The following is a 16730-nucleotide window of genomic DNA, read 5'->3' as shown; positions in this document are numbered from 1 at the left end:
ATCAGCCCGAAGCTGCTGGCCACGAATCCCCCAGGTGCCCTGAAAGCTCTGTGTGCTCTGCCCACGCCGGCCCTGGTCCGCACAGGGAGCAGAGCCCTCCGCAGCCGGGGCAGGGCTCGCAGCTCCCCCGGCAGCCCCCGCTGGCAGCCCGCTGCCCTTGGTCACCCTCAGAGAGGAGCTGGAGCTCTTCCTTCCTCCCCCTCAGGTGCTGCCCGGCCGTCCCTGGGAACACAGAGCCTGTCAGGCCCAGGGCACAGCTCCCTGCCAGCGGCGCCGCCAGCCCTGTGCCCACACGCCCTCCTGGCCCGGCTCGTGGCTCACCCATGAACCTGACGGCCGCCTCTCGCAGGGGCTCCTGTGGGCTCTGCAGGTAGGGCAGGGCCCGGCGCAGGTGCTCGGCCACGCTGCTGCTGTCCTCTGCCAGCTGGAGAGAGCGGCAGGAGGGAAGGGTTGGCCCCGCAGCCCCCCGGGCCGGGGCTCCATGGGCACCCGGCTGGGGCCGCAGGAGCCTGGAGCAGAGCCCGCGCGGCCTCGGGCTGCAGCAGCGGGCAGGGGCACAGCTGCCAGCCCGCACACCGAGCACCGCGCTCAGGGGCTGCTCCAGGCTGGGGCTGCGGCTTCCCGGCCCTCCTTACCAGGCACTCGGGGAACTGCCACAGCTTCTGGTTCTGAACCATCTGTCCAAGATCCCTCCTCTTCAGGAACTCGGCCGCACAGAGCAGCGTTTCCTGAGAAGCCTGGAGAGCAGCAGAGACGTGGAGATGGCCCCAGAGCCCAGGGCGCAGGACCCCGTCCCTGTGCCAAGGCCAGCAGGAGCTGCAGCCTGCGAGGCGCCAGGGCTGGGCCAGCCCAGCCCCTGCCAGGGGCCAGCGGCAGCTGCTGAGTCCTCACCTCTGCCACTCGCTGGTTCTCATCGTGGCAGTGGAAGAAGAGTGGTACCAGGCTCTGGTGCACGTGTGCCTTGAGGACCTTTTTTTCCTCTTCCGGAAAAAAATCCAGCATCTCTCGGAAGATAAACAGGGAGCACAACTGCACCTCGCTGTCCTCCTGTATGAAAGGAAGGAAGAAAGACCTCAGCATCAGCTGTTTCAGGCCCACCTGGGCACAGCCCGTGAGTGCACAGGGCACAAAGTGTGCGGGCAGCACCCGCTGGCCGTGGCTGGAGGCTCAGAGCCTTACGTTGTCAAAGAGTGGCAGGAGCGCCTCAGCCAGCTGCAGGGCGAGGGTGCTGGTTACTGGGGCACCATTGCAGAAAAATAAAGCTCTGAGGAGAACCGTGGTCATCCTGAGCATGGTGCTGTCATCTTCCTTCAGGAGTTCCACGAGCCTCTCATGCAGGCTCCACATCCTTATGGCCATCTACTTGTGGAACACAAGTGTGTGAAACACCATCCTGCTGCCACAGGGCCCAGGGGCCACAGGCCTGTGCCAAAGCCCTGGGGCAGCTGCAGCAGGAGGCAGGAGAGCTGGCAGCAGCTGCCCCAGTGCCCCAAGGCCAGCCAAGCCCCAGGGACTGCCTTCCCCAGCCCCACGCTGGCAGCACGGCTTCAGCCCCCGCGCTCTTCTCACCGAGACACTGGTGGTGCCGAGCGCCACGAGGCCTCGGAGTGCCAAGCGACGCCTCCCCCTGCACTCGCTCTGCAGGTGCTTGGACAGGAACTGCAGGACGCTGTCCCGGCACTCACTCAAGTTCAGGTGCTCCAGGATCTGAAAGGCACAGGCCGGTGACGGGGGAGCGGCCGGCGGGAGCCCAGAACCGCCCAGGGCCGGGCCCAGGCAGCAGCACAGGGCGCGGGCTCCGTCCCAGGCACTGCGGCCAAGAGAGGGCAGAGAGCCGGGAGGCAGCTCAGCGAGGCAGCGCCGGCCTTCAGGCTCACCTCCACAAGGAATGCCAGGGTGGCCAAATCCCGGCACGGTGTGTCCTTGCTGAGCAGCCCGAGCAGGTGGAACGCAATCCTGGAACACGCGGCTTCGGATGCGCGGTGCATTTCTCTGACAGGAGGAAACACGAGTCAAAGCCCTGAACCAGCGGGGGCAAACCTCTCCCAGGACTGCCTCACAGAGCTCTGGCCTTTCTCCACCACCCTGCAAGGGGCAGCTGAGCCCTCTGGGAGGTTGCTGCTCTTGGGCACGCTCCTCTCCCAGCCTTTTGCAGCCTCCTTGGCCGTCCCTTGGTGACAAGGCCTTCTGGCCCACGGCCACGGGGACTGTGTGGGGCACCTTGGGCACAGGGCACACATGCCGGGGACAGCTGGGGAGCAGGGGGTCTCACCTGGCCAGCACGCCCACAGCACAGTGGTGGGTGTCAGCACAGAGCAGTGTGTCCCAGCCACGCTTGTCTTCCATGGCCACCACCACATCCTCATAGTGAAGTTGGCAGAGCAGGGCCTTCAGGGTCTGCTCTGCAAAGCTGTGCACAGAGCAAAGCTGAGGTTACACTGGGAGCACTGGCCCCTGCCCTGGGCACATGGCAGGGACAGGAGGACTGGCATGGAGCACCTGCTGGGGCTGGTGGCAAGGCCGTGTTGCTGCTGGCATCCCTTCCAGAAGGTATTGACCTCCTCTGGCATATCCAGAGTGCTGAAGAGCACTTGGAAGAGCAGATGCACAAAGAGGCCAGGGAAATGCACGGTGACTACATGTGGCACACAGGGCAGCTGGAGGATCTTCCACATCACCACGGTTGCCTGCAAAGGACAGAGCAGCCTGAGACAGCGCTCAGTGCCGAGGTGTCCGTGTGGCAGGGCCCGAGCACGGGAGGGAGAGGCCCGGAGAGCCACAGGGGGAGCACCGGGCCTGGTGGCCCTGGAGCTGCCCCGAGGCCAGGTTTCAGCCCAGCGCCTGAGGCAGGGAGACGCCGTGGGGGAGGGAGGATGGAGAGCTGCTGGAGAGGTGGCCTTGGGGCCAGCAAAGGCAGAAACTCACAGCCAGGGCAAGGACAGCCGTGTGGTCCCCATCGGAGGTGCACGTGCTGTGCTCTGGCCAGCTCCCCAGCACATCCAGGAGTACGAGCATGGCCGGCTCTGCAGTCCTCAGCGAGCACATGATGCTCTTCCACATGGCCAGAGCAGCTCTGCGGGGTCAGAGCTCTGTCTCAGAGGAGTCTGGGACACAGCAGCGTGGCCTGGGCGGCAGCGGGGAGCTGAGCTGCTCTGCCAGCCCTTCCTCTGCCCACTGCCCCTCACTGGCAGCACGCAGGCAGCCCAGCCCTGTGGGCACTGGCCCCTGAGGGACAGGGGGGAAGCATGGCAGCACGCTGGGGGGCTGGCAGGGGCCAGGGCTGGCAAAGGGAGCAGCCAGAGGGCCCTGGAATTCTCTGTGTCAGACACCTGGGACAGGCTGCGCAGGGGGAAGGGCTGCTGAGCCCCGAGCCCTCTGGGCAGGTGGGCCCCGTACCTGTCACACAATGGGGCCACACGCAGGAGAGCCATCACCACGTCAGAGGGCTGTGCCTCTGTCAGATCCAGAAGGGCCCTGTACAGATTGTACTCAGGAAACTCATTGGCCACGAGCCACTGGTGGATGAACCTCACCATGGCGGGCACCTGGAGAAGGCAGGGGAGACTTGGAAAGCTGCCGGAGGAAGGAATGTGCCAAGCTGCCCCAGAGAAGTGCTTCCCTTGCCACCACACTGCCATGGCCTCAAAGGCTCCCAGGGAGCAGCAGGTGTGGCTTGGGAGGCCAAGCAATTGCTGGGAGAAGAATAGCCAGGCCACAGGCTGCTTACTTGCTTTGGGCTGGAAGGACCCTCCTCCACAAGCATATCCAGCAGGGCAGCGCTGGTCTTGGTTTTGAAGATGGGAGAGTACGCTCTGAGCACGGTGCCCATGGCGCTGCTCTCTTCCTCCCGAATCCTCTTCATGAATTTGCAAACCATCTGCAGCAGAAGGGCAAGAAGCCCGGGATGCTGCATGGAGTGCTCTGAGCACAGTGCTGGGCTGAGCAGTGCCAGCAGGCCCAGCCCAGGTGGGGATGGCTGCAGGTACCTGCGCTGTTCTGCGGAAGCGGCCACGGGTGCGTTCCTGCTCTCGTGTGCGCTGCACGGCTGCACCTGGCAAAGAGCGAGCGCAGCCCAAGCTGAGGGGCTGCGGGAGAGGCCGGAGAACACAGCCCAGCCCTGCGCTGCCCAGGCAGGGACAGCCCCGCGACGGCCCAGGGCACGGAGCACGGCTGTGGGGTGTCTGCCCGGCCCCTATTCCATCCTGTCCATGGGCATGGCCCCAGGGGATGGCATGGCATGGCATGGCATGGCATGGCATGGCATGGCATGGCATGGCATGGCATGGCATGGCATGGCATGGCATGGCATGGCATGGCATGGCATGGGGCCAAGCTGGCTGCAGGTACCAGCCCTGTGGCCCAGCTCTGCCACTCACCCTTCTGCCGTGGCTGGAACTGCTCCACCTCTTCAGGCTGCTGGGCTGGGGCAGCTCCAGGGCCTTCTTTCTCCTCCTTCCCCCAGGCCAGCTTGGGCACGCTCACAGGTCTGTGCTCTACAACACTGCCTGGATTCATGGCTGCTTGCAGAAGGTGAACAGAAAAAGGTTACAGGACAGCAAGTCCTGCACTCTGCTCTTGGGGCTCCAGCCACAAGGACAGGAGACTCCCGTCAAGGACGGTGCACAGCAAATGCCACGGTCTGCCCTCGAGGGCAGCTGCAGAAGATTTGCCTCGGGAAGGCCAGGGGTCACCAAGTGCTCTGGTCTGGCCACGAGCTCACCTGCAGGAGTAATACCTCAGAAAAGCTCTGGGTCAGCAAGGAACGAGTGTCTGTGTGAGGGCTCCTCACAGCACCGCTCTCTCGCGTCCTCTCTCGTTGTGTGCACCGAGCACTGTGGAGTGTAACTGTAACTTGTAACTGCCAACACCTCTGCCAGAGCGTGTCACCAAGGGCCCTTGGAATCCCTGCCCCGTTCCATTCCATGGTGACCATGCTGCACCGTGTCACCAAGGGCCCTTGGAATCCCTGTCCCGTTCCATTCCACGGTGACCATGCTGCACCGTGTCACCAAGGGCCCTTGGATCCCCTGTCCCGTTCCATTCCACGGTGACCATGCTGCACCATGTCACCAAGGGCCCTTGCATGCACTGCCACCTGCCCTGGGGCCACCCCCAGCCCCCCAGAGTGGCCCAGGGTGGAAGGAATGCCTTGCCCCAGGTGTGTCAGACAGCCCAACAGGATCTTTGGGAAGGGCTCAGCCCATCAGCAAACGCTGCCCTGCTCTGCGGGCTCAGAGCAGCAGGAGCCCCCGCAGCTGCCGACGCAGCCGCGCTGGGAAGGGCACGGGGCCTCCACAGAAGCTGGCACGGCCTCCTCGGGACACGTCCCACATGGTGGCCATCCTGAGCACGGCCGTGGGACACAGACCGGGAACGTGTGGGCCAGGGCAGGAATGCTGCTCTGAGCCCTGGGGCCCGGGCAGCGCTGACAGCAGCAGCTGAGGCACAGTCCCCGCCCAAGCAGAGTTCCCCCGAGCCCTGGCAGCACCGGTGCCCGTCTCCTGCCCCAGAAACCTGTGCCCCAAAAGGGCTTCTCTGCCCGAGGGCAGCCAAAGCTGGTGTGCACTGGGGGCTGTGCTCCGTCCTACAGGGGCTGTTGGGAGCAGCACCTGGAGCAACTGGGGGCAACATTTGGTGCGTGTCAGATGTTGTTGCTCCTTCCCAGAATGATTTTTTCTTGGAGGGGATTAGCAGCAGCACAGAAACACCAACAGCTACTGAACTTCACAGGACAAAGAGACTCCACCGAAACGCTGCCATGTTTCCTTGTGCTTTTGTGTCTTTCTTGCACTCTGAAAGAAAAAGAATTGGCCCAAGCCCTGCTATTCAAATCTCCAGCTGCTGTGTGTCTTCCTGTGGCAGCTCACTGCAAACACAACTGGCTGCCTGCTCAGCTGGGCAATGGACGGCCACAAACAGGGAGGGCCCTGGTGAACATCTCTTTGGTCTCGTGGGGCAGCGAGGGCACAGGAGACAAAGACTGCTCCTCCCGACTTCATGGGGCAACAGAGAGATTTTATTTCCCAAGTCCCCCCTTACACAGGGCATTTGAAAGACCAGGCCTGGAAGCTCTCATTGGTTTGAGCTCCACGCCCCTTCAGGTTCTGGCCCGTGAGGTGCCTGCAGTTTTGGGAGATATTTGATTGGTCAAGACCCCTGTCAATCATGGTAACACCTCACCCTCCTTTTCTTTATAAAATTCTGTTTATTGTTCTCTGTCACCCATCTGCAAGGGCCCTTTGCAAACATGGGGACAGAGGACAGCGTGCATCTAATTTACACTGGAGTTGCAGCATTCCCCTCCAGGAACTGTTAGGGGAGAACTCAGGCCACAGGCATAATGCTTCTTGGTTACAAATTGAACTTATCTCTAAAAGCAGAAAGCTATTTAACCCTGAGCCCATTTAACACTTAGAGAAAAACCCAATTTTAAAAAACAAACTTTCAGCACTTTATCCCTTGGGGAAAAACCAAACTTCCAGAAAACAATCTGTAAACAGAAAAACTGTTTGCAAACTTGAGAAATAATTTGTAAACAAATCAAATCCATCTATGAACTGTCCATGAGGCAGGTGATCATTTGTAATGCTGTCTGTGGTTTCCAGTGTCCATATTTTAGGCAGCTGTATTGTACTGTTGTAGGATTTATTGTAAAACATGAGAACAGACTCAGAGGGGAGGAGGGTGTACCCTCAATCCAACCCCTTTCCCCTTTTTCTTTGTATAAAAATAATAATAGGAACAGAACATAGATTTTGAATACTATTAACTTATGCAACGTTTCATCCACATTTACTGATAATATTTGTCTTTACCAGCCAGGTTCAGGGTGAAGAACTTGATTGGGAGATGTTTTGATCAGGGCAAGGAAATTGGTTGGGAGACATTTTCTGTATTTATATTTTATATTTCCCTTTGTTAGAAGTTAGAAATTTTGTTATTGACTTTAATAGCTGACTTTTCACTTTTAAAATGATGACAAGTGGCAGAATGTCAGTGAAAATATCTGCAACTGCAATTTGCTTATGATAAATCGATGTTCTATGTGTACCTCAGTGGATATTCTTTGAATCATACCAATTTATCTTGAAGCAATGCAAGAATAATTACTCGAATATTAAGAAAAGACATGTTAATGCACATACTAGGACTTCTTTAGGACAATGATTTACTAAAATATGAATATCAATGTAATATTGATATCCAACTGAGATGGACAAAAACTCTCTAAGGGTTTAAAGTTAGAAAGTGTATGTTTATTGAGACAGCCGGGCAGTACCTGGGATAACTCCCTAATGCACACTGCAAAAATCACAGGTATTACAAAGCTTTTATATTTACAGAAGTCTTGAATACACAAAATACGAATGCATATTCATATCCCTGTCAGATCCTCTGCTCCGCTTCATGTGCTAATTGGCAAAAAGGCAATTAAGCATGTGTAGTTCTGTTCCCTGAAATGAGTCAGGGGTCCTTTTTGGGGAGGGGTCTCCAAAATGAGGAAGTAAAATAAGTCTTCCTCATTCTGACCTTTCTGCCTTTCCCATGCATACGTGACAAATGAATCCTTGCCGTTTTCCTGTGCTTAATGGATTCCTAAAGTATGGGAAGTCTGCAACTGTTTTTGTGTCCCTGAAATCTGTTTATCACATTCTGTTTATCATGATAAGCACAGCTACCCAAGCATAAAGCTGGCAAGCAATGAGTTAATAGATCCTGGATATCTTATCTAAGATCCAGCTACTGTTAACTATGAACAAAGCCCATTTATCTACTTCCGATAAGTCAGCAACATCTAATTTAACTATCATCTTAACTTTCCTAAAATTCTTAATTCTTCAAAATTAATGTCTCACCGGGGTTGGGGACAGGGAGTGGGAATGGGGACAGGGAATGGGAATGGGGACAGGGAATGGGGAATGGGAATGGAGACAGGGACTGGGAGTGGTGACAGAGACAGGGAATGGGGACAGGGACCAGGAATGGGGACAGGGAATAGGACTGGGAATGGGACAGGGACAGGGAATACGGTACAAGGATCAAGAATGGGGTCCGGATTGGGATGGGAACAGGATGGGAACGGGACAGGGGGGACACGGGAACAGGCAGGGGCAAGGGGAGTATGGAAGGGGAGTAAGGAGTTGGGCAGCCGCTGCAGGTGGACGAGGCATTGGGATGGGGGCACATGGGGACAATTCCAGGGCAGGGGGTCCTTGACCAGCTGCCCAGAACCTTCACTGGGGTCTCCCAGGGCAACTGGAGCCACTCAGCCTGGGGTGCCCAAAGCCCTGAGCAACTCCCAGGTCCCTCCCAGGAACCCCCAAGTCCTTCAAACCCAGCATCCCCCATATCCCCTGCAAGACCCCCCCCTCCATGTCCCCATCCTTGTCTTAGCTCAACATCTTTATTTTTGCCTGCTTTTAAGAGTTTTGAAAGGGCAAAGAGAAATGAAAAGAAAATCCAGGCCACGGGGAGCCAGGAGGATGTGGAGCCCCTCCAGCTGGGTGTCTTCCCAACATGGATCAGCAGCACCACGGGTCACCAGGGCTCTGCCCACCGGGGCTCACTGGGGATCATCCAGCACGGATCCTCCCATGGGGGATGGAGCTGGAGCAGTGCACGGAGCTCTTCCCACACTGGGGCACTCGCAGGGCTGCCCTTCGTGGTGCCTCTGCTGGTTTGAGGTCAAGGCTGAGCCGTGTGATGAGCTCTTCCCACACCTGGGACACTCGTAGGGCCTGGGACATCACCAGGAGCGGGGCTGGGATGTGCTCTGGTGCCTGGGACATCACCAGGAGCGGGGCTGGGATGTGCCCTGGTGCCTGGGACATCACCAGGAGCGGGGCTGGGGTGTGCCCTGGTGCCTGGGACATCACCAGGAGCGGGGCTGGGATGTGCCCTGGTGCCTGGGACATCACCAGGAGCGGGGCTGGGATGTGCCCTGGTGCCTGGGACATCACCAGGAGCGGGGCTGGCTCTGATGCTCTCCGGTGCTTGGGACATGACAAGGGGCGGTGCTGGCTGGGGTTTGTTTGGTGCCTGTGCAATCCCAAGGGCAGTGTCACAGCGGGGCAGCTCTCAGTGTCCCCAGCAGGTCACAGTGTCCAGGGCAGCCCGTGCCAGCGGGCACTGCGCACACGGGGCAGGCTGGGCTGGACAGGGGACGGGGCAGAAACGCTGCCCCGGGACTGGGGTCTGCCCCTGCCTCTGAGGCCCAGCCCCTGCTGGGAGCGCCTTGGGCAGGGCACGGGGCTGCTGCTGGGCCAGGGGGACAGGCCGTGCCCCCTGTCCCCTGCTGCTGGGCCAGGGGGACAGGCCGTGCCCCCTGTCCCCTGCTGCTGGGCCAGGGGGACAGGCCGTGCCCCCTGTCCCCTGCTGCTGGGCCAGGGGTGTTATGGACAAATTCAATTGGGGAGGCTAATTATAGATAAATCAATTAACAAGAATTTATTAAGCAAGTGGTATTAAGCAAAAGAACAGCGCTGGGTGGCCAGGGAGCCTCTGCTCTGCCACGGCGCACCTTCCCCCTTTGACCTTTTTGTTTTTATAGTCCCTTCTTATTTCCTGTTGACCATTTTCTCTCTATGCACTCTGCGCCAGTGCAATTGGTTGCTTGGGGGACTTTTTTTCTGCCCTTGGTGGTCATAGGAATGAAGGCTCCTCATCTTCCTTGCAGATTGTCCTTGGCCTAAAAGTTAACTTGTATATAATTAGTTACACAGTCTTCTATGCTAATTGCATTCCCTACTCAGTTCAAATTCTTATCTCCTTTATCGCTCGTTTTGATGAGCAAAACAATTTTTATTTATTACAATTCCCCCTTTTTCTCTTTACCAATTTGTTCATTAAAACGCTTTAACTCTTGGTAGCTTAAGACCAGGGTTTCATCTACTTCTAAGTCCCTGGGCAATGTTTCCTACCTATCTCTATTAAGCATTAGATGAGCTGCCTCTAATCTTCCTTTTACAATGTCTATGATTTTATTAAAAATGTAAGATTTGAAAGTTAAACTTAGTAACAACAATATTACGGGATCTGCAATCTCCCTTATACAGAATTTCTCCTTGAGTGCCATACCCCGGAGTTTTGCACCCCTCAGGGTACCATGAGGTATTTAAACATTTATCTGGATGGGTGACTGCCCAGGCGGTTGCTATGGTTTCACAGCCCCAATCCTCACACAGACATTCCACAGGATAATGACAATATCCCCTCCCAGGATTGGAACTAGGACACCAATAGGTAGCCTGGAGTTCAGGTTTACTCCATCCCCAGATAGAGTTTATCAAGTCTTTGTTAGTAACAAAAAATGGGAGCCACAGTGGTGGCATTATGCTTAACAACTTTCCCTTGCTCTATTTTGGTCAGAGTCCAATTAAATGGCTGGTGTGCATAGTCCCCTTGACCAGGCCAGGTACAACATATAACTAATATGCACAGGATTTGCCAGCAAGGGTGGAGTCCAAACTGCCCCAGGATTTGATTATCATTATCTCCCCATTCCCAGTGTTTGTTTTGACATGTTATTGCCGGGCTCACCTTTACCCTTGGGTGATCAGTATCCTTGAGGCAGTTCTTGAAATACTTTGAATTATCCCAGTCTGAGGGCTCTTTCCTCCACCGCTTCTTATCCCTCTGCCTCTCTCGCCGACTCGGTTGCTCTGAGCCGCGAGGCGCACCATCTTCTCGGAGCAAAGATATTCTTCAGGAGGACCCTTACTCTGTTTTTGTTGCCTCTTTTTGAATGATTCCCAGCTTTTATCCTTCACTTGTGGTGAGTCACACTGAATCCCAGGTAAAGTTTTCCAGCAATTCCCTTTTATAATTTGAACAATTAGGGGAATTGGTTCATTGGAGTGGAAACAACAATTTTCAGGCCTAGCCCCCTTAGTAAACACCTCCCACCACTCTTGGGATTCCCTTGGTAGGGTCCCATTCTCTTCCCCAATCCTTAGGACTGACTCTGTCAGTTCTCTTTCTAACTGATAACACCTTTACAAATACCCCTAGGAGGAGTGCCTCTGTAACTATGGACCCACCACCATTCCTGCAAATTTTACAAATATAGCATACAAAAGGGTAACAATCACAATCCTTCTTTGTACAATATACTCTAAAATCATTAGTTATAGGATATCCATAGTCCAATATCTCACTCTACCAGCTGGTTTGTACAATTCTTACTGAGTCCACTCAGTCCATTTAAATGTGACCTTAAGGTCCCCGGGCTGGCTGGTTATTCTCCAGGGCTCTTCGGCAGCAGCAGGAATGATCCCTTTATTCGGCTCGCATGGATCCACCCCTTCTCGGCGGTTCTGACTGCAGTTAAAGCAACATAGGGGGCTTCCCAATTTGGGGGTAGTGAGGTTTCTTTCTAGGTTTTTTATTAACACCTTATCACCTGGATTTATATTATGGATTGCTAGGTCTAAAGGAGGTTGTTGCACTAGTAACTTGGCTCTTCTAAGCCCTTCCTGAGCCTTCACAAGTTGCATGACAGATTGGTTAATTTGTTGATTACTTATTTCAGGGTGATCTGTAGGAGAATCCATGTCATAAGGCATCCCATAAAGCATTTCAAATGGAGAAATTCCAATATCGGTTCTGGGCTGAGTTCTTATATTTAATAAGGCTAAAGGCAAACATTTTTACCCAGGATGATTGTGTTTTATACATCAATTTAGTTAGTTGTTTCTTAATTTTCCCATTTACCCTTTCCACTTTACCTGAGCTTTGTGGATGTCAGGGGGTATGATATTGCCACTTTGTTCCTAGAGCTGTAACTACTTTTTTAATTTATTTTGAAGGCAAAGAGTGGCCCTCTCTCTGAGTCTATTACTTCTGCTAGTCTGTAGTGGGGGACTATCTCTTCTAATAGTATTTTTACTACTGTTTGTGTAGTTGCCCTGGAGGTAGGGAATGCCTCTACAAAGTGAGTCAAGTGATCTATTATCACCAATAAGTGTTCATACCTTCCTACTTTAGGCAAATCAGTAAAATCTATTTGAACGTGGGGAAACAGTCTATGTGCCAATTCCCGTCCCCCCCATTTCCCACACCACTCAGGATTTCTCACACCTGGGTCTACTCCTGGGTCAGGAGTCTCTTCAGCCCCTCTAGAAATCTCAGCCCTCATTCTAGAAAGACTGCAGACTGTAGAGAGAAAGCTTACCAGATTAAACACCAGGAAGATGGTCTCTTTAACAGTCAGGGGAAACGGAACATTCTCTAATAGGGAGCTGAGAGATTCAGAGGAGAAGAAGGAAAGCAAAGGCTGAGAAGCCTCATCCCCTGCTTCCCCTCTAACAAACTGGCTGCACAACCATGACCATGAGCCATGCATTCCTGGAACAGACTTCAGCACCTTCATAAACCCCCTGGATGCCATCACAACCTAGCACAGCCCAATGGATATTCTGGTCAGTGCCCTTCTACTGCAAAAACTACGTATTAGGGACAATACTGGAGCTATTCCTGGATAAGAAAATAAACCTAGGGACCATAGAGGGATTAAGATCTCAAAAAACCCTAGGGACCAGAAACACATACAGGCCTCCACTCTAAAAAGACACTATGAATTCAAACAACATAGCCAGTAACTGCTCCATACTAACACAAAGTAATTGGAACCAAAATATGATTAGAACAGGTTGGTTTTTTTTCACTCTCTCCAGCCATGAAATGGGCAGCAAAATATTTGTCCTAGTTTAGGGCAAATTTGGGAGAAAACCCTCTGTAAGGAGCCACCAGAAAACAAACCCCCATGGCCCCTCCCCACCCACCTGATTTGGGAAGAATTTTCTCTGAGAGAAGTGGAAAAGAAGTTTCTTTAACAAACATAACCCTTCCCAGCACTATAAAAATGAACAACACCAGATAACAACAAAACTCCTTCACCACTCTGCAGAGATAACAAATCCAGAAAGTCTCTCCTGAGGGTGGTCACCCGGGTCTGGGCGCTGGGGATTGCTCTGGGCACTGGGGATGGCTGCTGCAGATCACAGAGCGCAGGCTCCCGGTGCTCCTCGGTGTTTAGAGGGTCCCAGTCCAGAGCAGGCTGGATGGTATTCAGGAAAGGGAAAGGGAAAAGAAACAGTCCAGGGAAAGAATTGGACTGCTTAACAAAACTAATTTTAAAAAGCAAACGCAAAAGCAGAAGCAAGGAAAAAAAGCAAAGCAAATCAAGGAAAAGCCAGCAAGCAAAGCAAAGCAAGCCAGCCAGCACTGGCCTCTTCTAGACAGCAGACCATGGGGGGAGGTGAGCCGGCTGATAACAAGGCAAAACAAACCTTCACTTTCTGAGTCAGTTCTGAAAGCACAGAACAGAATATCAAACATAAACAGAACACACGACTGGAGATACAAACACCATAACATCAGCCTCGGACATTCCACCCCTTATCTCCATATCTTCAACATCATGTAAAAACTCCATCAAGTTAAAACTTCCATCTTTCACTTACTCAAACCTTCAACACTTACACCTTTCCTTCTATTTCACTTGCTCAAACCTTTGACACTTACACATTTCTTTCTGTCTCATGTCTGTGTGTTTTCATGTACAGACGCTGGCAGTAACATCCAGCAAACAGTGATATTTGCACATGAGTCTCACCCCACAATCAGATCCCCCTGAGGTACACATCGTGTTGCTCCATCTCTCTGCATTATCCACCATGTACAACCTGATCCCTGAGCAAAGACAATCCCACAAATGGGTTTGTCTGTACCTGAGGCAGAATTGATCCACACTGATTTCCCTAACAAACCTCTGACATGTGCCACTGGGACTTTATCTCCATCTTCTATATTCAGGGGCTCAGACTGGGCAGGACCTGCTCGATTGGTGGAACCTTGGCTGTTAACTAACCAGGTGGCCCTTGCTAAATGTTGCTCCCAATTTTTGAAAGATCCTCCACCCAATGCTTTTAAGGTGGTTTTTAACAGTCCATTGTGCCTCTCCACTTTGCCTGCAGCTGATGCATGGTTTGGGATGTGGTACACCCACCCAGTGCCATGTTCCCTAGCCCAGGTGTTGATAAGGCTGTTCTTGAAATGAGTCCCATTTTCTGACTCAATCCTCTCAGGGGTACCATGCCTCCAAAGGACCTGCTTCTCAAGGCCCAGGATGGTGTTATGGGCTGTAGCATGAGACACAGGGTCGGTTTCCAACCACCCAGTGGTGGCTTCCACCATGGTGAGCACGTAGCGCTTGCCTTGGCGTGTCTGGGTCAGTGTGATGTGGTCAATCTGCCAGGCCTCCCCATACTTGTACTTGGACCACTGCCCACCATACCACAGGGACTTCACCTGCTTGGCCTGTTTGATGGCAGCACAGGTCTCACAGTCATGGAAATACTGTCCATGGTTAGATCCACCCCTCGGTCTCGTGCCCACTTGTAGGTGGCATCTCTGCCCTGATGGCCTGAGGTATCAGTGGCCCATTGTGCTCATAGCAACAGCCACTGGTTGAGGCTCACAGTCTGGTTTAGCTGCTGGCTTCAAGCTGGGGCTGTTGGCTGCAGCCTGAGTGACTGGGATCGCTGCTGATTTATCTCCCTGCCCCCCTTCCTCTATCTGCTGCCCTACAGTATCTAGCAGGGTGTGATAAGCACATGCCAGGGCCCAGCTTGCTGCAATGATCCCAAAACTACTTCTCTTCATGGATATAGAGCTTGCCCTTCCCTTTCTCTTTCCCCCCTTGTTAGACTATGAGTAACACAGCAATTTTCCTCAGGGACCGGCTCTGGGATTTCTACCTCTTGGTTATCAAAATCTCCCCCTTGATCTAAATCAGGGTAGACTGCGGGTGGTGCTGGTCGGGGTGGAGGAGGGGGAGGTATGTATGGTAGAGGGGGTGCAGTTGGAACTTCCTCAGGCTTTTTATTTTTCTTTTTCCCTCCCTGGGTGCTTCAGGCAAAAAGTTTTGCTCTTGCTTCCCCCACTATCCAGAGAGCAGCATACTTGCTCTCTTCCATATCAAAAGGTTCTTTAGAGTTTACATAAATGTTTAATGCCTGGCAAATCCAGTCCTTGAAGTTTCCAAACACTGGCCAAAATAAATTATCACTACAGATTTGTTTTCCTCCCCATTCTTTTATACAATAATGTATCATTTTTGCCCTATCCTTCCCTTTCCTTGAAGGATATTCATCCCAAGATTTTACCATTAGACCTAACGGACTGTCAGGGGGGATCTGGGGAAGCGTTACCGGGGTCCCCGTCCCCATGGAAGCAGAGGCCTTGCTTTTCCTCTGTCCCATCTCCCAGGACACCTTCAGGCACACACACACTCACGGCCCCTGTTGGTGCCCAGCCCCTCGCGGGCTCTGCAAACCGCACTACTCAGAGCTCTGCCCGTGCCTCGTCCTACAAGGACGTCTCACGCGTTATGTCCTGGGATCCCAGCCCAACCCAGCGGATCCCCACTTGTATACTCACACTGTCCTGCGTCTTCGCCCGGCTTCGTGCACAAAGATTACGGGGTTACCGGGATCCCTTGTGCTCAATACCGAATTTGGGTTCGTCGGTAAGGGTCTGGGAAGGAAAAGCCTGCACCAGGGCCGCTGCAGAGGCAGCGGGGCGCCTCCCTGATTAGGAATTCCCACCCGGTCGCCCTTATCTGAGTCACGGCACCAAATTTGTTATGGACAAATTCAATTGGGGAGGCTAATTATCGATAAATCAATTAACAAGAATTTATTAAGCCAGCGGTATTAAGCAAAAGAACAGCGCTGGGCAGCCGGGGAGCCTCTGCTCTGCCACGGAGCACCTTCCCCCTTTGACCTTTTTGGTTTTATACGTCCCGGTTGACGTATTTTCTCTCGATGCACTCTGCGCCGGTGCAATTGGTTGCTGGGGGTCTTTTTTTCTGCCCTTGGAGGTCGCAGGAATGAAGGCTCCTCATCTTCCTTGCAGATTGTCCTTGGCCTAAAAGTCAACTTGTATATAATTAGTTACACAGTCTTCTATGCTAGTTGCATTCCCTACTCAGTTCAAATTCTTGTCTCCTTTAACACTCATTTTGATGAACAAAGACCATTTTATTTATTACACCCACTCTCTCCCAGTGCCCCCCAACGTGTCCATCTCTCTGCTGCCCTCGAGCTCCCGGCCCGGCCCCGGCCGCCTGTTCCCATCCAGCTGAGGTGGTTCCAGGGCCAGCAGGAGCTCTCTGTGGTGGCCACCGACGTGGTCCCCAACGGGGACTGGACCCACCAGCTCCTGGTGCTGCTGGAAACCCCAGCCCGGGCAGGGCTCACCTCCACCTGCCAACAACATCAGCCTGGAACAACCTGTGAGCCGGAACTGGGGTATGGGGGAGGAACTGGGGGTGCTGGGAGCAACTGGGATGTGCTGGGAGCAACTGGGAGGGAGCTGGAGAGAGCCTGGTTTCAACTGGGAGAGGAGGTTGGGGGTTTAGAAGGGCTAAGAAGGGGTTTGGAGAATACTGGGAAGGGTGGGATGAGGTTCTGGAGGTCCTGTTGGGCACTGGGAGGGAGTTTGGGTGCACTAGGTTTAAGTGGGAGGGAATAGAGTGAGCCTGAAGGAGCTGGATGGAGATTGGGGATGGAAAAGCAGAGACTGGGATGAGGTTGGTTGTGCTGGGAAGAGACTGGGAGGGCTATGGGTGAGTCCTGGTGGGGCTGGGAAAGGACTGGGATAGGCTTTAGGGGTCCTGAGGCAGTAGGAGACGACTAGAAGGAGGCTGTGGGATCCTGAGAGGGACA

At 53.9% G+C, this 16730-nt stretch overlaps 1 protein-coding gene across 1 annotated transcript in view; it reads left to right on the top strand.

The window, feature by feature from the left end:
• LOC144248803 (uncharacterized) overlaps positions 1-16730 on the top strand; it is a 1234558-nt gene that overhangs the window by 1180087 nt on the left and 37741 nt on the right.

This window comes from Lonchura striata, chromosome 36 (assembly GCF_050655825.1).
Source record: "Lonchura striata isolate lonStrDom1 chromosome 36, ASM5065582v1, whole genome shotgun sequence".
NCBI classification, from domain to species: Eukaryota; Metazoa; Chordata; class Aves; order Passeriformes; family Estrildidae; genus Lonchura; species Lonchura striata.
This window is presented reverse-complemented; position numbering and strand designations above follow the sequence as displayed.